The sequence below is a fragment of the Equus asinus genome, chromosome 11 (genome assembly GCF_041296235.1).
Source record: "Equus asinus isolate D_3611 breed Donkey chromosome 11, EquAss-T2T_v2, whole genome shotgun sequence".
Lineage (NCBI taxonomy): Eukaryota > Metazoa > Chordata > Mammalia > Perissodactyla > Equidae > Equus > Equus asinus.
Genome location: NC_091800.1, coordinates 56,305,459 through 56,328,777, shown reverse-complemented (window position 1 = coordinate 56,328,777; position 23,319 = coordinate 56,305,459). Strand labels below are relative to the sequence as shown.

General features: G+C 39.1%; 1 pseudogene; it reads right to left on the bottom strand.

Moving 5' to 3' along the window:
• Positions 1 to 21,420: 21,420 nt before the first annotated feature.
• On the bottom strand, positions 21,421 to 22,790 carry LOC106845039 (elongation factor 1-alpha 1 pseudogene; annotated as a pseudogene).
• Between the last annotated feature and the right edge of the window lie 529 nt (positions 22,791 to 23,319).

Below are 23,319 nucleotides of genomic sequence, written 5' to 3'. Positions count from 1 at the left end.
TGATTATTATAACTGAAGCTCCAATTAATCTTTATCATATGACATATTTCAGAATACTTGTGGAAAATTCCTTATTATATATAATTTTCATTAACTGGAAATCAGTTTCTCTTTAGACTCCAAATAAGTATTAAGCTAACATTTGTAGAATATCAATTTGAAGGGAGATGTGAGCAGTTAACCTACTGAGGAAACCCATACATGCCCTAACCTTGGCTTGGAGATTTTAGTCTTCTTTCCAAGATGATTTACATGTACCTGAAACACAAACCAGGATACTAGGTCAGAAAAAAAAAGGATTATTTAAAAAGATTTGTGAATTTATTTATATGAATGTTTTAACACTAGGGAAATTAAATTCAATTTACTTATGCATTTAAAAAATGATCAATTTCTACTGGAAATTCCAAGACTTCTGGTTACCATCATATAGACATGGAATGGGTAAGAGCAAAGCAGCACTTCTTATGCAGAGTTATGAGAAAGCTTGCTCCACTCCATCCAGGCAGGGTTAGAATGACAGAGACCAGGGTCAGACATCAGGGACCTCTAGTTTCTGTAGGTCAATAAGCTTCTACTAACAGTAAAGTAAGCAAATTTCCTACCAGAGGAAATGAGATACTGCTTGAGAAAAAAATCAAAACACCTTTCTCATTAACTTTGAGTTCTTATTCTTAAAGGACTGAGAGGGGGACAGATAAATGAAAATCTGAGGAGATATCCCATGACTAGAGCAATAACTTAAGACAGAAAAATAATGGCAGTAAAATAAAATGTTTTTAGAAATGATATTCATTGGGTCATGTGAATTGAAGTTCCAATGTAGGAGACTTTGGGGAATACTAAAATAGAGGACATGGGTGACCAGCAATTTAAATTATTATTTAAATTTTTCTTCTTCTTGAATGATCTACACAATAACCTGTTTTTTCTAAAGGAGTTCCAATTTCACGTATTTTTATTCTTTTCAATCAAGGAAGTTTCTTAAGAATATTATTAAACATGAAACATGTTAAGTTGTTAGGTTTTATAAAAATATTCAGAAATTAGAAATCATTAAAACTAAATGCCCTTACCCCAATTAAAAAATGAGCAAAGGATCTGAACAGACATTTTTCCAAGTAAAATATATAAATGGTCAATAGCACATTGAAAAATATTTGACATTGTTAGTCATCAAGGGAATGCAAATCAAAACCACAGTGAGATACCACTTTACAACCACTAGGATGATTGGAATCAAGTAGTCTGATAATAATAAGAGCTGGCAAGGATGTGGAGAAATTGGAGCCCTCGTATACTGCTGGTGAGAATGTAAAATGGTACAGCCATTTCAGAAAATAGTCTGGCTGTTCCTCAAATGATTACACATAAAGTTACAATGGGACCCAGCAATTCCAATCCTAGGTATATATCCAAGAAAACAAAAACATATATCCACACAAAAACCCATATATGCAAGATTATAGCAGCATCATTCATAATAGCCAAGGTATGGAAACAACTCAGATATCCATCAACTGATGAAAGGATGAATAAAATTTGGTATATCCATACAATGGGATATTATTTGCCATAAACAGAAATGGAATACTAATACATGCTACAATATGGATGAATCTTGAAAACATTACACTAAGTTAAAGAAGCTAGTCATAAAAGACCACATATTATATGATTCCACTCATATGAAAGTCCAGAAGAATAGTAGACAGAAAGTAGATTAGTGGTTGCTTAGGGCTGGAAAAGGTTGGAGGTAGGGATGATTGCTAAAGGGTATAGGGTTTCTTTTCGAGGTTATAAAAATGTTTGAAAAAACTGCAGTGATGGTGATAGCATCTAAAACTAAATATGTACTGTGTTGAATATACTAAAAACCATTGTATTGCATACTTTAAATGTGTGCCACGTACGATAGGGGAATTATATCTCAATAAAGCTGTTTTTTAAGAGTCACTCACCCCCCCAGAAAAAAATAAAATCAAAGGACCTGTCTTGTTACATAATACTGCTTCTGCTCTAGCTTATTTAGATAATCTCTGGCTTCTGGAAGAATTAGCAGTTTTGTGATAAGACAAGGACAGTTTTTCAAAGAAGGAAATAATCACAGTGGTCTTTTTAACCTTCTATATAATCAAGCATCATTGAACATTCAGCAACCTACTGTCAGAAGCAGCTCTTCCAGCATATTCTAAAGCATTTATGAAGAACGAGTTACGCTGATTTCTGAATTGTCAGAACGAGAAAAAGCACAGCTGCCTTCAATGGAAAGAAAATTAGATTGAAAAGCAAAGAGGCAGAGAAGAATTCCTATTGTTGGTGGAAGTATCCTCCTCTCCAGGCTCCCTCAGTCCATGGGCTATCAGGAAGTGAAACTCCTAACGTGATATTCCTACGTACCAATCTCAGCCACTTCTGTCCTACACATACAGGAATATGTTCTTCTCATCGAAATTGTTACCAAATGGAATGTTTATTATGCACTCAACCTGCAGGATACTATAAGATTTTTTGTTTGTTTGTTTGTTTGTTTTTAGGGAACAGGCTAGAAATCTTAGACAATTTCTTGTCACTAATTGGACACCACAGAAGGTTTTTCTTCTTTCAGTGCACTATTTTTAAAACCCAAGCCCCTAAGTCTGCATATATTTCAGGCAATGATCTAAATGCCGTATATAGATTTCTATCTAATTTCACACCAACGCTATGAAGAAAGCGTGTTAGTATAGATCCTTAAAATGCATGACAAAGCTGACTAAATAGGAGACAAAATACCCATAGACTTGAGGCTAGGAAGCAGAGAGGAAACAGGAGGTAAACCGAGGCAGATGCTGCAGTGGACATTAAAGATCTTATAAATCTCTGAAAGCTGGAGGTTTAGGCTAGAGACATGACCTTGAGACTGTGAAATATGGAAGTTGGAACTGAGAATCCATTCAGCATAAATTCCGGATCTGAAGAGATACACCATCAGTAAAATGGTAGATTAGAAAAACCCACCTAAAAGCAAAGAGCTGTCAGGTAACATCTTAGTTCCAGTGAAAAACTAGGTGGGAAAAGGTTTTCTCCGAGAATTTCTAACCGAGGTCTGCTCTCACATAGGCTTGGAATTAAAATTTATACAACTCACATGGTCTAAGATTCTCCAAGCTGATAAATGAACTTAAAATTCTACTCAGCTTAAGGTTGCCTAGCAAAAGAGAAAGAGAAACTCTTTAGAGGAAGACATATAATTTCCTCCTAGGCCTCACATAATTGCCAGGTATAGAGTCCAGAGAAAGATGAGCTTACAATCCACAATTATAAAAGCAGAAGCCCAGTCAAGCCGATTTGAGAGTGAGAGTTGGCAAAAGCCATCGAAAACAGAATTGGACTCTCTAATTAGGACATTAGCTACTGAAATTATCAGCTACAAGATGAGAGAGAGAATTAGAGAAAGAGAGAACTTTTTTGTCAGGGAGAAAGAAAAGACTCACTCACAGTTAAATGAATTTCTAAGCAATACATTTAAAATATTTGAGCAATATAAAAAGCTTGATATAACAGATGCATATAAAATTGTACCTAACAAGTAAAGAATAAATATTCTTTTCAAGAACATATAGAATATCTATGAAAACTGACCATGTGCCCGGCCATAAAGCAAATGGCAAAAATCATCCAAAAATAGATACACAGATTGTGTTCTCTAATAACAATCCATGGATTTACCTGAAAGGGCCCTATACACAGCTCCAGCCCCTCCCAACCACAGTCTATGAACAGTCCTGCTGGCACAGGGACCCAGCAGGAGACACTCCCAGCTGCACCCCTAGAGAGCCTGAAGGGCCCTGTCCTCGGTTCCAACCTCATCACAGCCAAAGTCTGCTAGCAGACCTGCCAGCCCAGGGACCAAGGAGAAGACACTCCTGTCTGTGCTCCCAGAGATCATGAAAGGTCCTTATATGTGGCTCCAACCCCTTCCAGCCATAGTCCACAAACAGTACTCCTATCGCAGTGAACCAGAGGGAGACACTCTTATCTGTGCTCTGGAAGATCCTAAAATGGCTCTGTACTCACCTCCCAGCTGCAGTCTGCAAGCAGTCCCCCCGGCACAGGGACCAGGTGGGAGACACCCACGTCTGTGCCTCGGAAGATCCTGAAAGGGCCCTGCACTCAGGTCCGGTCCCCCTAACGATGTCAGGGACCAGTCTAGCCCACCTAGGGACCTGGCAGGAGACATACCCACCCGTGCCTCCAGAACCTGGTCTGTAGACTTTAGTCTTAGCTGTGGAGCCTGAAACAGCCTTGGGGATCAGTTCCAGCCTCAAGAAAAGTTTCTGGGGATCTAACATTCAGCATGGTGGCTATAGTTAACAATACGGTATTATACACTTGAAAGTTGCTAAGTAAATCTTAAATGTTCTTGTCACACACACAAAAAAATTGTAATTATATGAGGTGATGGATGTGCTAACTAACCTTAATGTGTTAATCATTTGCAATATATACATGTATCAAATCATCACATTGTACACCTTAAACTTACACAATATTGTATGCCAATTGTGTCTCAATAAAGTTCGAAAAAAATAAATTAAAAAAAACTGTTTAGGGGCTGGCCCAGTGGCACAGCAGTTAAGTTCGCACGTTCCGCTTGGGTGGCCTGTTGTTCGCCGGTTCAGATCCTGAGTGCGGATGTGGCAGCGCTTGGCATGATGCCATGCTGTGGTAGGCGTCCCACATATAAAGTAGAGGAAAATGGGCACGGATGTTAGCTCAGGGCCAGTCTTCCTCAGCAAAAAGAGGGGTATTGGTGACAGATGTGAGCTCAGGGCTAATCTTCCTCAAAAAAAATTAAATTAAATTAAAAAACAAGTTTAATCCTGTTAAAAAATAATGGAAATTAAAAATACTTTAAACAGTACTGAAAGTACTATATACCAAATTGCTTAGCTACTAAAATCAATGTTTAAGAACATTCTTATCTATTCCTCTTTGGGGTCATGTGTAAGTTTTTCTGAGGTTTACACCTGAAGACTGGAATTTCTAGGATATAGGACATGTTCAAGCTCAACTTTAAAGATTATGTCCAATTGTTTTCCAAGCTTTTTGTACCAATTTATATTTCCATCAGCAGTTATAAATGCAGCATTATTTATAATAAACTTATTCTCAAATTTTCTGCATTATAATGAAGTATTTAAACAAAGTTCTAAATTTGTATATTATAAAAAGTCCTGGAGTAAACATTCTTTTATATAAATATTTTTTGGCTTTTCTAATTTTCTTCATAGTATAATTTCCCAAGATTGGAATGCTAGAACAACAAAAATGCACATTTTTTAAAAAATTTTTTTTAATTTATTTTTTCCTTTTTCTCCCCAAAGCCCCCCAGTACATAGTTGTATATTCTTCGTTGTGGGTCCTTCTAGTTGTGGCATGTGGGACGCTGCCTCAGCGTGGTTTGATGAGCAGTGCCATGTCTGCGCCCAGGATTCGAACCAATGAAACACTGGGCCACCTGCAGCGGAGCGCACAAACTTAACCACTCGGCCACGGGGCCAGCCCCAAAAATGCACATTTTAAACTTTGTCACATAATCCCTCTTTGCCTTACAGAAACATTTATGTGAGGGTCCATTTTGCCACATGCTTGCCAATACAGAATAGTATTAACTTTTTCTTTCTTTGCCAATCTTATAGTAAAAAAAATAATATTTCATTGTTGTTTCCACTTCTATTTATTTAATCTTCAGTTGGTTTGAATACCTCTTAATAAATTTATTGTTCTTTTGTATTTCTATTTTGAGATTTACAATTTAAATTATGAATAATTTGAATCAGTCTAAGAATATATATAAATAATCATGTAGACAATGCCAAAACCTATTACTGTTCTTTATATTCTCCCCCTGTATTTATACATAAATTTAGCAGTAATAATTTTGAGGTCATTAATACAATGATAATAAAAATAGCTAGTTTTTACTAAGCTTTTGTCATTTGCTATATACTTGGGTAAGGACTTTCTACACCTGGTTTATTCATTTGTTTACCCATCCATTCAACAGCTATTTACTGTTTCTCCGGGAGTGACTAGTTGTTCAGTGGTGAGTGAAACCAAGTGCCTACCCTCCTCCAGCTTGGTGAGATGATGGACAATACATAACCAATCAAACAAATATTCACAAAATATGAAGTGCAATAAAAGAAGAAGAGCTTGCTAAAATAGAGCATAGCATGGGGCTGTATTTAAACAGAATAATGGAAGAAGGCTTCACTGAGGAGGAGGCGTTTATGGAGGGCCCTCACGCATGAGAAGGAGCCAAAACTCTGGGGAGGGAAAGAGCATTCTTGCAGAGGGAAGATCATACCCACAAACCTCACCTAGCAAAGGGAGGAACTGAATGAAGGCCACCGTGACCAGCATGCAGTACATGAAGGGAAGAATGTGAAATCAAGTAGAAGATGTCAGCAGGGACCAGACCACACAAGGCCGTGATGGCCACGCAGTGAAGGCTAGTTCATTCCTTGTGCCATCAGAAGAGAGTAGAAGTGCCTGGAGGCAGCCTTGACCTGACGATGATCCAAATTTTAGGTTAACTGAGCACCACACTTCTATTACATTACAGAGATTGTGAGTGTAAATTACATTGCATTCTTTAAAAAAGCATACAATGATCATACCTTTCATAGATTTAAGATAGCTGAAAAATATGATAACTGTAAACTTCCAGAAAAAGTGTATTTAATATCCCTATGAAACTCACGTTCCTTTAAGTGCTGAAGCTAAAACTCCAATCTGGTGTTCTAAATCATGCTCTTTTTATGACATCACAAAAAGACATCTATTCCCTGAAAATAATTGCAGTACTCCAGTGTTTCATTTAACGTGAATTTCACCAGAGCGTTTCATACATGAATGGATTTACTGAAACTTTTCTAGGAGTCCTCTCACTAGGTAAATCTTCTCTGCATCTGACAGCATTATTTGCATCCTAGTCATTTTGATTACATCTGCTTTTAGGTGTTGCTAGGGTTACAGTAAATCATATCTCCCTCTGAGCTCTCCATCCCTATTTGATCCTCACAAAAAGCATGAGATTTCGGCCAAGTTAGTATTATTGTCTCCATTTTATAGATAAAGAGGTGCAAGCCGAGCTCACTGAGCTTCAGCTATAAAACGGAGTCAATAATGCTTACCCTGCCAACCTCTCATACTTACCGAGAGGAGCAAATCAAATAGTGGATGGGAGAGTGCCTGAAAAACTAGAAACATTATAAAAGGTAAGCTATTATTATATCATCATAAAAGAGGACACATCTGTACCATATACAATACTAATGTGCAAAAAATGTATGTAGGATCCACATTGGATCTGCATTTTGCTGTGAGGCCCCATGATAATGGACTTGCAGATGGGAGAAAACCTAAATCTGCCAATTCAGAGTAATTCAATCTCTTCCACTTTAACATAATCCCCTTTTAGGTTAGTTCAGTCCATTTTTGGCAAAGAGTCATTCAAAGTAAAGTTGAAACTCCACATCAGCACTATCTCACCTGAGGCACAGATTCCTACGCTCTACTTCAGATAACATGTGAGCACAGGGGAAGCTTACACACCCTCACAGCATTATGGCAGGGACCCTGGCGTTAACTCAGCCCTGTGCTTCTCTTTGGGCTCCCACTGGCCTTTGGCTGAGATAAACTCCTTTTGCCTGTCTCCATATTGATCTCTGACCTCTCTGCATGTGCGTGGGCAGTTCTGTAGCTGATGTAATGCTCATTTCCTCTCTCAGTGCAGCCACGGCCCAGCAGTTCACACTCTGCTCCTCAGTCTGACCACATTTCTCTCTGACCTGCAGATCTTCTGAGTCAGGCTTGGACTCCATCTGATCCCTGGATCCCTCTTTTCAGCCTATGATTCCTCTCTTCCCTCACTGCTACAGCCCCATGGTGGCCTGCCAGCTCTCAACCTTCAGTATCACTGGGAACAGGTGGGAAATTCTGGATATCTCCACTGCTTCTATCAGGTGCTAGGGAACAGAAGGTGCCCTCTCTCTCTCTCTCTCTCTCAAGCCATGCCACCTTTCTACACTCAATGTGGCTGCTCCTTGTTGGCAAATAATTTGCCAGGCTGTCTCCATCGAGAGTCCCAAACCAGAAGTGGCACACAAGCCCATCTGGGTTTTGGTTTCACAACTAACTCATTCTTTTTATTCTACCTCCGTTTCTCACCTTGAGTTTTTCAGTGAGAAAATGCGAGAACAAAGGACCTTGCTGCTTCTCTCTCTCCTTCTCTTTCAACTCTTGTCCCCTTCTAAGAACTGTCCTGAACTTCTTTACAGGATATGTTCTTTTTTTTCCTTTTTCTTTCCATGTGGTGAATAATGGAGTAGCAAACCTGCTGCACAGAAATGCATCTATCTGTACGTATTATCCCCATTCCAATCCTTTGCATGTCTGCCCACACAATAAGACCCTCAAGAGCCAGAGACTCTGTTCTGCATCTTTGCATCAATTGTATACAACCCAGTGCTTTGCCTGAATTGCCACTCACAGAAAGTTTGCTGAGTGAATCAATGATTGAACCCCCTTAACTTATTGGTAAAGAAACTAAGGTGAAATATTTTGCCCAAGCTAAACAGTGAGTTAGAGGCTTAGCTCGGACCCGGTCAAGCACTTTTTTCAACATAATGTATTGCTTTTTACCTAGTCTTCTTTAATGGCTGGCAATGCAGAGCCTAGAATATAAGACCTAAATATGAGGAAGGGAGGCAGGAAGGGATAATAAATCAAAAGTTCCCCACCAAAGAAGAACTGGGCTTCAAAAAAGAAATCCAAAGGGAAGTATTTCAGATTAAAATATTGTTATTTTTCTTTTTATCTATACAACATAAAATCACCTCAAATGTGAACTCTTAAAATCTCTGAATAGGAATCTTATGAAACACTACGTCTCTGCCATGGTCAACTATTTGTGTTTGCCGAAGGACTTACGGCAGAAATTCTTATGGTCATTCTCCCCTACAGATACATATAAAATTAGGAGCATCTCCTCCTAATAATATTACATGAAAGGCTGAAAAGAAATTAAAATCTATTCCCCTGACAGGGAAATTCTCCCATTTTACTGATTTAAAATTCATTCCTTGTCGAAAATAGCAACTTACCCCCTCTCTCTCTAAAAGATAAATCACATTCAGAAATCCTATTGGAAAAATGGCTAATTACAACACACCAAGTAGTAACAAGATTTTAAATCACAGCTCACGCATGCTCAGATAAAGCGTCTTGATAAACACACACGAGAGATTTGGGGAGCTTAAGGTTTATGAGTTTGAAAGGTTATTTTCTCAACGAACAACAGTAGCACTATTCTCAGGAAGCATACCACAGAGGGAGGTGGAATTCTAGTTCTATTTGTTGATGTTTCTGAAGGGGATTTAAGCAATCGGCTTTTGTGCAGTATTTGCCATGGCAGACCAAAGCATCAACCAGGATATTAGTGGGGCACATTTATACCAAGGATTATGGTCCTTTTGAAGAATGCAATGCTGGACAAACAGGAAAAGGTCCATTTGCCCCTTTAGCTTCTGCTATCCCAATTTGCCATCTTCTCTTCACCCCCATGTTATTAATTTCTCCTTTTGGGGGGCTCTGAGATGAGATGACATGTTGCTCCTGAGGATTTCTGGGTTCTAATCTCTTAAAACAGTCACACACATGGGTACTAAGGAGCAAAGTACTCATACACAGTGACATCATTGTGAAGTATTAAAATTTGTCACCAGAATTGTTTTCCTGTGCAGATCATGTAATATGACTACAGATAGTGACATAGTGTGCCTGTGCGTGTGTGTCCTGTCAGGGAGAAAAAAACACTTGTAAAATTCTTAGAAACCAAAAATGCATCAGTGAATAGGCCTTTATGTTGGATATTTATGGGGAATTTGGTTTGTTTTCTGATTCTGTTTCAACTTTTAAGGAGCACCGTTAATGTGATTAATTAGCAAGAATTTATTGACTTGAAAAATCTCGACAGCCAAACATATATGATTTTTTTAAATGTATTTTTTCAGGTGAAACTATAAACTGGAGGCCTAATTAAGACCTGCTGTTTCCTGAAATTTTGTGTGCACAGCTCTGGGAAGGAAAGTTGCATGGAACTTTACTTGAAGGGGTACGTGTAATCTTAAGAGAAAATCCCAGCATTCTATTCACTTCTTTCAGACGTAGTCCTTACCTAAGAGGCCCACGAATTTATGTCCACGGAAACATGAAAGCCCGCTATGGAACTAGCTCAGGGAAAACTCAAATCAGCTCAAACGTCATGAGTTGAGGACTTCAGCTGTTCCTGGCCAATATTTCCAAATTTACGCTTAAACACCGTGATGGATCATGCAATTTTAGTCTGTTGACATTTTCTTACATGTTCCCTTTCCATTACTTTGCTAAGGATGAAAGTCTCTCTTTCTAACAAGAGAAGGCAAATCAGCTTGCAAGAAATATAATAATAACACAAGAGTATTCAGTATTAAAAAATCGACTTTTCACAAGGTTGCAAAAGGCCTAAAGTGAACTGATTTCTGACTCGACTCACTTCACCTGCTTTCATTAAAAAAATCTGTTTTTCTTTCCTAATGTTGCCTTTTCATTAAATAGTTCTGATGTAGACTTTAAACTGCAAGGATAAAAGAAATCTACATATTTCTAAAAGCTGTCAGTTTTCTTAGTTTAGAAACATACTTATATGGCTTATCCCCAAACGTCACTATGCAGTGGTAACAAATTTCTGAAGTCAGAATTCCTTCAAAATAATAAGCAAATGCTTTTTATTCACGTGAAGGAAGCTTTCTTCTTATGCCTCAGGTAGAAATATAAACTACTTATAATTTGACAACAGAAACCAAGCTCATCATTGTCATTCAGCTAGATATTTTGAACTACTTGTCTTACAAACTTATTACATTGTGAGGAGTAGGGGGAAAAGTCACAGAATTTTTTTTAAAATTTATATTTTTAAAAATCTATATTGTGAAAAGAAAATTGTCCAGCCTGCAAATCTCAACAAAGAAACAAGTTATGTCCTTCAGATAATGCACTAAATATCAGGCCATGAGGGATAAACTCACAATTTACAGTCCCGGTGCCTAATTCTGTAGCCTGTAAGCTCGATAGAGCCAAAACACTTACTCACAGATAATACCCAACACAAAAGCCTCTTTTTCCACTTCATGGTAGAGCCTCATTACGTGCCTTCCTAAATGTGGAGGGGAATGGAGGTTCTTCCTTCCCTTTATAATACTGTATGGTGCATTTGTTCAATAGCTCATTGCTCCGGAAAAGGTCTTGGTCATTTCCTATAGACATTCTCCAGTCCCCCGAATGACCTGGACATCGAAACCTACATGGTTGTCTCTTCTCCTCACACACAATTTTTGGCTTCCCTGGCTCCACCTTATTGCATTCCTCTCTCATCGCAGACCCAGTCAGGACCTTGCTTGGGAGCTCAAAGCCCCAGGCCACACAAGGGCAGAGCAGCCACGTCAGAGCTGCTCCTGGCACCAAGGAAAATTATTTGGCCTGAGAGGCAAACACAGCCCAGGCAGTGTCCAGAGTATCAATCCCTGTCTTCTCTGTTATAAAAGGCCCTATTGTAGAAACACAAATCACTCAGAGATGGCATGTACAATGTCTAATCACTTAATAGCTACTGGGCACCCACTGGGTACAGGCCCCAAACTAGACACTGTCTGTAACCTATTCACTGGAGGAAGACAGGGGAGAAGATGACACAGATTTATATTCATCTCCTGTTCTAGCCCTTCACACCATGGCAAGTATACATCCTTTGAACAAGTAGACAGTTACAAACATAATAGAGATGAGACTGTTTGGATCTGTGAGAAGCAAGGTAAAGGATAGAACACAAGCTTGGTATTCACACTGACCTTGTTGTGACTCCTTCCTCTGTAATCAATGAGGTGACCTTGGGGAGCTTACTGAATCTCTCCAGGATTCTCTTTCCCTGTTTGTAAAATGAAAATAATAATATCTACGCTGTAAGTGCTGTGAAGAACACTTTATCTAGGATGTAGAAGTGCCCAAAGCTGTCTGTGTACATAGTAGGCGCTCAACAATATTGGTTCCCTTTTCTGTCTCTAGAATTCTAAACGCTTGTCAAGATATCTCATACACATTATCTTATTTGATCTTTATACAAATCCTACTCATAAATAATTTAATCTGAGGCAGAATTTGAGGTCTTTGGATTTCTTTTTGTTTCCTTTTAGGAAACTCTATTGAAAAGATACACTTGTTTTCACCAATTACCTTAGCTCTGTTTTTTGGTAAGTTTTACAAAGTACCTGAAGCAAAGAAAAGGGTTAATTTTATTCCAATGTTCCAGATGTCTTCAGCACCATGACTTTAGTAATATACTAAGAACAGTAAGTCTTTTTAATGAAACTGAAAGCTATGCATTGTACTTAAATCTGGAACTTTTTCCCCCTGAAGAGACGCTGCCACTGGGACTGCCATCCCGCCATTTTAGAGAGGGTGAGATATGTTTTCACTCAGGTTTACCCTTTTTCAGCACATTTTCAACCAACTGCCGTTGGTATCCAAGCAGTTAAAACTACATCAGCACTAATAGCTATGAGCTCATCTTGTATAAAGACATTTTTAGTTAAACACCACGATCTTGAGGGGGGGAAAAAAGTTAGCGCGCTTAACCAGGCTGGCTTGGAATAGCTCACAATATGACGCATACCACAGGAAATAGAGTGGTATGAGGCACCTACAAAATATTTTTCAAACAAGTCATTGACGCTGTAAGCCCCATGCCTCAGCTTTAGGAAGTCACTTATTAAGAATCAACACCAGCCGTGCCAAGCTAAGCTTTTGCTCTTGGTGATTTTCCAATTGAATATTCAGGGCCCTGTCTCAGTCTTGTTTTCAGGGGAGTACATGCCTGGAATGTTAGCAAGCTATTTGCTGGAAAAAATGCCCACAACAGACCCAATGTTGATCACATTAATGCGTTTGAGTGGGTATGGAGTGCAAATGATTGAAAATGCTTCCAGATCCCCGTTGCAGGGGACAAAGCAGGCTCTGTTCTCTGATCTGATGGTCATTTTTTTTCCAGCGGAGGATGTGGTGCAGGAAGAGGGAAGAGTGCCAATCTCTGTCTAATGGTTCCAAACAGGGCCTGGGCCTAGCTCTCTGGATGCTGATGAGTGGGAAATGAAACACAGATGGGTCAGATGGGTAAGGAGAGGGGGATTACAGGTCAGGCCAAAGAGTTGGAATAAATTAAGTGCTTATGAGGTACAGAATGGCACATTGTTTAAGTGAATGGACAGGGAAAAAACATTCCAGTATTGTTCAGTCCAGTGAGCGAACCCAACGTTCCTCTTCCCAGACCAGTATAGGCCACAGAGATCCTCACCGTCGGGATGTATGTGACCAAAAAGCTAACATGTGGCCATTTGGTGCCTGAACTCCAAAAAGCCCAATTTTTGTTTCACTACACATGAGATGTAATTTATTGGGAGAAATGTTTGGGTTCACGTGTCAGATCATAGAGAGTCAGATTTGGGGTTCCCTGGGGATCTCTGAGGAGAAGGTGAGTAACCACAAATTAATACAGCAGGGAAATAAAGTGACAAAAGAAATGCTTCATTGCGCCTGAAATATTGAGCCAATTTCCCCCTTTTTAGCCTTTTAAAACTTTGCTCACAAATCAGAGTCACTCACCTGAGAAAACGCAGCAGAAGCCTGTAGTGCCTGATAACGAAAATAGTGAAATCCTGGGGCCAGCCCCATGGCATAGTGGCTAAGTTCGTGTGCTCCACTTTGGCGGCCCAGGGTTTGCTAGTTCAGATCCCAGGCATGGACCTATGCACTACTTATCAAGCAATGCTGTGGCAGCATCCCACATACAAAAATGGAGGAAGATTGACAACAGACGCTAGCTCAGAGTCAATCTTCCTCATCAAATAAACCAAAAAACAACAAAAAAGTGAAGTCCAATACTCTTCCTTAATTTTTCATGTCTTCACAATGTATGAAGAGTCGGTGAAAAGGACTTTTTGAGAATATTGGGAAATAATCCAAACAATTATATAACTAAGAAAATGAAGCACTGAAAACCATAATGGTTCTGTCCATTTTGTGTTCCAGGTGTGTTAGAGAAATCACGAAGTCTCAAAGTATATACAAACCTGATTATTTAATAGTAGATAATCATAAGACAGGCTGGAGACAATGTGTTTTCTTAAAGGAACAAAACCAGTAGGATGTGAGGGCAGAAAGTGGCACATCAAGGGACAGAGCCAAAGTTGCAGTTGCCAACAGAATTAGAAACGTCCTAAAGTCAGAATTAATGGTTTCATTTTTAGAGTGACAGAAATTATTTTCAGAAGTTTATTTTCATACCAGCCATGTTTCCATTTTATGGACTTGACCTTTAACAGAATATCCCACAGGCAAAACTGGAGACAGTGGTTGTCCACAGTCACCAGAGGTGCTCATGCTGTGAGTATGAAGAGCTTCTCAGTTTATCGACTGGTGCACTGCAAACCCAGAGGCTCCAGGGAGAACATTCCAGCCAGCCAGTGTAGAAAGACTTCATGCAGCGTATCTTTAAAAGACCAGAGATTTTCGTTGTTATTATTTTAGCAAGTGGGTTCAGTAAGTGATACCGATTACATGAACATGTCATCTTATTTTCTACTCTTTGAGGCCATTTCAAAACTAATAGCTGTACTGCTCATAATTTAAATATTTTGCCTTCCCCAGCCCCCACCCCCGATGTTCTCCCCTTCAACACTTTTAGTATTTCTGTGCTCTGAGTCTTGGAACGGAACTCCAAGAATAAATAACCAGTTCGCAAAGCAAATTTGAAAAACGATGATGACGCAAGCATCAGTATTAAGAGTTGGAGAAAAAAATGACTGCAGAGAAGTTTCTAGCTTAGGCTGAGCAAAAACATAAAACTGTTATTCATGGAAAGAAGGACAGACCCATAAGAAACTAATATCCGGTTTGGGATATTTGCTGTTTCTTTTCCAATAAAATGGATGATTTTTTTTTTCAGTCTCCTTTTCTTGAATAAAAAAATGAGAGTTGGAAATGCTTGTGGAAGAATCTGAAGGCAGAGGTTATTTTGATAGTGCTTAAATGACTACATGTTATAATGTAAAATTGGAGTTAATTCTTTTGAGAAGAAAATACACGTAAAGTATAGGGTTCCCAGGAGACTGTCATTTCTTCTGAAACACACCTCCAATGGGACGTCTGAGTGTGGGGTGGACTCCACCACAGGGTTCTCAACTCGACTTTCAGGGTTAGATCCTGAGGTATTAATAGAGGCGGCTGAGTAGCAGAGAGGCCTCTCCTGTGCCTGTGAGGAAACCTAGGGAACCTGGCTTCTTGCCAGGGGTTACCAGAAGATGGAAAATGTTCTTGCAGGCTAGAAACAGAGCCAGCCAAATCGATTAAGGCAGGACACAGAAGCTTCCATGACAAACACCCTCAAGGTGGAAAAGCAGGGCAGTAAGGATGAGGCCGTTGTCACCTCCAGCCAATGCTATCTGTCAGCATACCTGACTGTCCAGTCACACATGAGTACATCTTCTGAGGGACACAGCCCTCAAGCTTCCCAAGCTGAAGAAAACACCAGAAAAGCACAGCTCTCTAGAGCAGTGGAATGAATCTAACATGTCTACCATCTCTATAGTTACTCTGCAGTTAGCATGGTACAGCAGACAACAATTAGAAATAAATCTCTTAAAGAGGGTCCCCAAATTTTACAAGCTCCAGACCCCATGAAACCTGAATCCACTCCTGGGATTACCATTTATGAGGTGGAGCTATAGACACAGTTTTTGGAGAGGGAAGGGAAGTATGCACTTGCTTTCTAGAGGAGTCTGGCTTGAGGCCCTGTAGAATTCAGGCAAAGCTGTCCATTTGGTAGCTAAGTACATGGTCTAGAGAATAGGCCTGAACTTCAGTTCTTCTGATCCCAAGAGCATAACTGCTATGTTACATCACACAACTTTCACTTAACAAAGGACCAGTGGAGAAGCATTTTATCTAATCTAGGGCTTCTCCTAGGAGTCAGTCAACAACATCCAAGTACTCATTACTTTTTTTTTTGAGGCATGGGGTTGTGTTTAAAAACCTATAGTGCAAATAGGAATGTGAAGTCTTGGGGCCACACTGTAGGAATTTTCGTCTCCACCAATAACTTCCAAAATAAGGAAGTATCGACTATCTGCAAAGCACACGCTCCATGCTCTGTTCCTGTTTTGAGGACAGATTTACGTTCCTCCAATACTCTTTTCTCCCTGGACTCTCTTATAAACAAAGGCAGGTGTTCACAAAGCAACTGACTAGGGCGAGATGTACCCTGTGGCCACGGAACATAGCAAAGTTATCTGTATTATAAAGAGATGGTCACGACCTAGACTCAGACCTTCTTGGGAGAGATTAAACAGCCCCCACACGGTCATGAATAATGCTCTGTCTGGTCAGAGGCTAGACTGAACTGCTCCTGCTTCAAGGAGAGAGCCTGACTTTACTATCCTTCCAACGATTCTGTGATATTAAGTACAAGGAAAATACTATCATCCTGAAGATAAAAATTAGTGCACAAGAGGTACATAGTAGAAATTACATTCAAGTCAAGGACTTCTTGCAACCCTGTCTGCCAGGCCAATAACATAACCCACAGACCAGTTCACCTCTGTAGTTACTTTACAGCACTTGGGTGTTTGCTGTATGCTCAATTAAAATCCTACTCCGGTGGGAAAAACCAGATTTCCAAATGGTGACTTTATTGATTCAATAAAATTTAAGAAATTCTGCTTATGGAAAAACTCATTAACCAAAACTAATAAATAAGAGTTTACCCTGCAGTCTGGTTCCTCTTTATTTGACAGAATTAAAAATCACTCTGGAACAACTTAGTTCAGTTTTCACTTGTTAATTGAGCTTAATAGTTTAGTAACTCCCTTTCTGTTCTAAGCTTGTAAACTCTTCATTCATTCTGGTAGCATTTGCATTCTCTCGCTCTCAACTCTACAGAGCATATACTTATAATGGAGTTTAACAGAAATGAAGAACACGGAGGAAGGGGGAAGAAATGAGAACCTTGTAGGTGGGCTGATGCAATGACTCAAGGCTTAGCCCAGCCTTTGAGGACAGGATCAAGTTGCACTGCACTGTTAGAAGGATTCTTCAGCATAGCCTCAAGTGCAATGTCCATGTGAGGGACAATTTTATTAGCGAATCCATGTTACAGCAGATCTCCACTTCTGTTCAACATCTTCTGTAAGAAACTGCAAACAGCCAAAACTGTACATGTACTGGACAAAATCTTTCAAGCAATTTCACCTTCTGGCACCAAAATTCTTCCTTTGGAAGATTGCTACTGTACAAATGTTTGTTTGTTAATTTTTAGCACAACACATTATGTCAGCTCTTTTGAAAGCAGGAATTTGTTAAAAGTAGCTTTCACTGAATATGAATGTGTTATGACTTTTGAAATAAAGTGCAAAGCTTGAGGGACAGTACCAGGGGTGCTCAAGAGACTTTTGTCACACTTCAGTTGTCCCTTCAACCTCTGGATAGATGCCCCAGCTGCTCCTGTTCTAGCCACGTAATTCATACCATAGGCATCTTGGATTCTCTGGACCAACCACTGACCACCATATAGTAAACAACCAGTCGATTCTTATTGCATACATCTCAAAAGCTGGTAGTTGAGGTGAGTCAGGCTGAGTTGTAGAGCCTTTGGAATACATCAGGTTGTTTCATTTTATATCACTCTATGTTCCTTTTTTTGACTATATTAAAGGAATTATCCACTGAAAAGAGAATTAGAGAAAAAGGAATTTTTAAGCAAGCAGGAACATTCAAACTAGTTCAATGTACACAGATAAAAATAAATTGTTTTATCTTTAGGTACAAATTGATACTATTACAAAGGAAAAACAAAAGCCTGGACTTAATTAGGTAATACTAGGTTATTTTCCAAAGTGGTTGTACCAACTTATGCTTCTACAAGCATTGTGTGCATATTATTGTTCTACACTTTTGCCAGTGTAGGTCTGAAATATTGTCATTTTAAACATGCAAAATCACTTGAAATATGCAAAAGCAGTGGGTGTTTTAATTTCTATACTGTGTTATTAAAATCACATCAAAGAGAAAATTGATGAAGTGGTCTGTGCTCAGTCCTCAGCTCACTTTTCTTCTCTATCTTCACACTCAGAGTTGATTTCATATAGGCCTGTGGCTTTAACCACCATTGGTGAGCTCCAAATTTATATCCCCAGTCCTGATCTCGCCCCTACTTCTCACTCAATTATCTACTTGATATCTCCTTTTATATATATAATGTTCATCTCAAACTGAACCTTCCCATTTTTCTAATGGGACCAACCAAAATTAAGAAAAGAAGCTGACAACTCTGAATGGGCAGATTGACTCGTGCTGGCTCACATCAAAAACCCTCATTGAATATAGGAAGAACCAAATTCGTTTATAAAAGGGATTCACTCCCTCAGCCCCGACTCCTGAGAAGTTTTGCTCTTCAACCATTTTTATCTGAGTATCAAGTGGATCAATTTTAGGGCTTTTTTATTTGCATGATTTCCTTCCAGTTGTGAACCTACTTACTATAAAATCTGGCATCTTGAATTTTTACTTGACTTTATGGTAGACACCTGACATTATCACAAATTCTCCTGAAAACACAATTATAAATGCCTGCATAATAGTCTATCATATACACAAATTACTTCTTGAATTTCTATATTATTGAGCACTTAAATTGTTCCTAGATAGATTATGCTGTTTGATGCTATTAAAGACTTCTTTTTCAAGTGTATTTATGCAGATGGTCATTGCTGGTGCACTGGAAAGTTATTGAATGTATGTGTGTGTTTATCTTGTGCCAAGTCACCTCACTAAAATTTCCCAATAATTACAGTTAGTTTCCCCTAATAATAGTTATTTAGTGGATTCTTTATAGTTGGAAGAGTTGTACAAAAGATATATAATAGAGATAATGTGTAATAATAAAAATAATATTTCTTCCTTTCCTTACCCAAAATATAACGTTTACTTGTTTCACATTCAAGTGCTTCCAAAATAATGTTGTGATAATGTTTATCACTTATTGAACACTTATTATGTAATAGGCCCTGTCATAATTGTTTAATAAATATTATATAATATTTATTAGTTTATTTCTGAGATTTTTTGACTTTTAAAAAATGTCTCCAATATCCTTAACTATCTAATTGGCTATTGGTTTGAAATAGATATAGTTTACCATGCTTTGGCAAGTAATTTATATTCCTTTTTTTAAAATACAGTTTTACAGAAAAGTTCTATGCCTAGTACAGAGAATTCCTCTATAACCATCACCCAGTTTCCCCTAAGTTGACAACTTACATAATCATGGAGATTTTGTCAAAACTAAAAAATTCACTTTGGTACATACTATTAAGTAAACTCCGGATTTAATTCATATTTCTCCAGTTTTCCCTCTAATTCTTTTTTCTGCTCCAGGATCCCATCCAGGGTACCATATTGCACTCAGTCCTCATGTCTCCTTAGTTTCCTGTAATCTGTGACAGTATATCAGTCTTTCCTTGTTTTTGATGACCTTGACAACTTTGAAGAGACTTAGTCAGGTATTTTGTAAAATGCCGCTCAGTTGGAGGTTGTCTGATGTTTCTCTCATGGTTAGATTGGGTTATGGGTTTGGGGGAAGAAGGTCACAGAGAAGTGCCCTTCTTATCATATCATATCAGTGGGTACATGCTATCAACCTCACTTATCTCTGGTGGTGTTAGCCTTGATTAAGGGAGTGTTTGCCAGGTTTCCCCACTACAAAATTACTAATTTTTCCCGTTCCATACTCTATTCACTAAGTCGGTCATGAAGACTAGCCTACACTCGGGTGGGGAGAGGAACTAAACCACCTCCTGGAGGAGAGAGTCCTTCCATATATTATTTAGAATTCTTCTGTAAGGAAGATTGGTCCCATCTCCTTCACTTGTTGATTACTGAAACATTGGTTTATATTAGTAGGGACTCATAGATGTTTATTTTATACTTTGGGTTATAATCCAATACTACATTATTTATTTTATTGCTCAAATTATTCCAGCTTTGGCCAATTGACCCTGTCACTTGGCTCCTGTGTCCCTTTGACATGCTCCATTGTTTGTTGTTATTGTTCTGTTTTGTTTTGCTCCCTTTGTTTCTTTGAGCACTTCATTACTTTTTGGCAAGATTCTCCAGGCTTACCTTGGACTTTCCCTGCCCAGCCCTAGAAACAGCCATTTCTCAAAAGAACTTTGGTTCCTTTTATTGGAAAATGGTATTTAAAAACCCAGATCTGGGCACTGGATGTTTTATTACTTTTTGCTTTTAAAGTGTTTTGTTTTACTTTTTATGTGTATGGTAATATACACATAACATAAGATTTACTGTCTTAACCATTGTTTTGTGGACAGTTCAGTGGCATTAGTACATTTACATTGCTGTGCAACCATCTCTCCCATCCATTCACAGAACTCTTTTCATCTTGCAAAAATGAGACTTTGTACCCATTAAACAATAACTTCTCATTATCCCCTCCCCCCAACACCTGGAAACCACCATTCTAATTTCTGTCTCTGTGAATTTGACTACTCTAGGTAGCTCATATAAGTGCAATCACATAGTATTTGTCCTTTTGTGACTGGCTTATTTCACTTAGTATAATGTCCTCAAGGCTCATCCATGTTGTAGCATGTGTCATAATTTCCTTCCTTTTTAATTCTGAATAATATTCCATTACATGTAGATACCATGTATTTTTTTCTCATTAAACTTTGTTTTAATGGGTCTCAAAATTCTATGACAGATTTTTGGTCAAGTTGTTTCCAATAAAAGGCACTGATTTTAGGAGTTGGCCCCATGGCCTAGAGGTTAAGTTCTACATACTCTGCTTCAGTAGCCCGGGTTCGGTTCCTGGGTACGGACCTACACCACTTGTTGGCAGACATGCTCCGGAGGAGACCCACATACAAAATAGAGGGAGATTGGCACAGATGTTAGCTCAGGGCAAATCTTCCTCAAGCAAAAAGAGGAAGACTAGTAACAGATGTTAGCTCAGGGAGAATCTTCCTCAGCAAAAAAATAAAAATAAAAAGCCCTGATTTTAAAGACTAATAATTTAAAACTGTCACACACAAAAGAAACCAAATGGTCCACAAAACATTCTCCTTTCATTCTGGAGGTTTTAGGATGCATTGTTGTCATTAACCAGTCTCTTACTACTAAACATACATGGCCAATTGAAACAAACAGTTCTGGGACCGTTCTTCCACCAGTGATTAAGACTAGGGTGGCAGGTATTGGGGATTATATTCATTTAGCCTTCTGAGATTTCTGGGAAGCCTTGATGACTTTGCCAGCTTAAGCTGCCTTCTTGTCCACTGCTTTGATGACAATCTCAGCAACCATCTGTCTCATGTTATGAACAGCAAAATGTCCCAGAGGAGGATAGTCAAAGAAGCACTCAACACACATGGGCTTGCCAGGAACCATATCAACAATGGCAGCATCACCGGACTTCAAGACTTTAGGGCCATCTTCTGGGTTTTTCCCAGAACAACCATCAGTCCCCTCCTTCAGCTTGTAAACAATGTGAGCTGTATGACAATCCAGCACATGTGCATATCCAGCACTGATTTGGCCTGGATGGTTCAGGATAATTACTGAGCTGTGAAGCCAGCTGTTTCCACTGGTGAGTTATTTTTGCTGTCACCAGCTATATTGCCATGATGAACACATTTAACCAACATTTTAACCAACATGTTCTGGATATTGAAGACCACAATGTCCCAGGAAGAGTTTCACCTAAAGCTTTCTGGTGCATTTCAACAGTCTTTACTTCAGCTGTAACATTGACTGGAGCAAAGATGACCACCACACTGGATCTGAGAACACCAGTCTCCACTCGGCCTACAGGCACAGGACCAATACAAGCAATTTTGTAGACATCCTGGAGGGGCAGGACAAGTTGGTGGCAGGATGAAATCCAGAGCTTCGAGCAGTGTGGTTCCATTGGCATTGCCATCTTTATGGGTGACTTTCCATCCCTTGAACCAAGACATGCTAGCACCTGCCTCCAGTATGTTGTCACCATTCCAACTTGAAGTTGGCACAAATGCTATTGTGTCAGAGTTGCAGCCAATTTTCTTAATGTAGGTGATGACTTCCTCAATGATTTCCTCATATCTCTTCTAGTTGTAAGGTAGCTCAGTGGAATCCGTTTTGTTAACACCAACACTTAATTGTTTCACACCCAGTGTGTAAGCCAGAAAGGCATGCTCACAAGTCTGCCCATTCTTGGAGATCCCTGTTTGAAATCCACCAACACCAGCAGCAACAATCAGGACAGCTCAGTCAGCCTGAGATGTGCCTATAATCACGTTTTTTATAAAGTCTCTGTGTCCTGAGGCATCAGTGATAGTCACATATACTTGCTGGTCTCAAATTTCCACAGGGAGATATCAATGGTGATACCACACTCATGTTCAGCTTTCACTTTATCCAAGAACCAGGCATACTTGAGAGAGCCTTTTCCCATCTCAGCAGCCTCCTTCTCGAATTTTTCAATGGTTCTTTTACTGATCTCACAACAACTTGTAGATCAGATGGCCAGAAGTGGTAGACTCACTGAAATCTACAGGTCTGATGACAACGTTGTTGATATGAGCCTTTTCCTTTCTCATTTTGGCTTAGCTTTAGTGGTGGTCTTCACAACACCTTTGTTCTGCTAGCAAACCCATTGCAAAAAGGTACAGACTGCATTTTGTGTATCCATTCATCTGTTGATGGACACTTGGTTGCTTGCAGCCCTTGGCTATTGTGAATAATGCTGCTATGAACACGGGTGTACAAATACCTCTTTGAGTCCCTGCTTTCAATTCTTTGGGTTATATACCTAGAAGTGGAATTGCTAGATCATACAACAATTCTATGTTTAACTTTTTTGAGGAAGCTCCACACTATTTTTCACGGCAGGTATACCATGTTACATTCCCATCAGTGGCTCCCAAGGGTTCCAATTTCCCCACATCCTCGCCAATAACTCCAAATCCATAGAATGTACAACACCTAAAGTGAACCCTAATGTAAACTATGGACTTTGGGTGATGATGATGTGTCAATGTAGGTTCATCAATTGTAATAAAATGTATCATTTCAGAGGGGCAAAGAGATGATAATGGGGGAAGCTATGCGTATGTGGGGGCCAGGAGT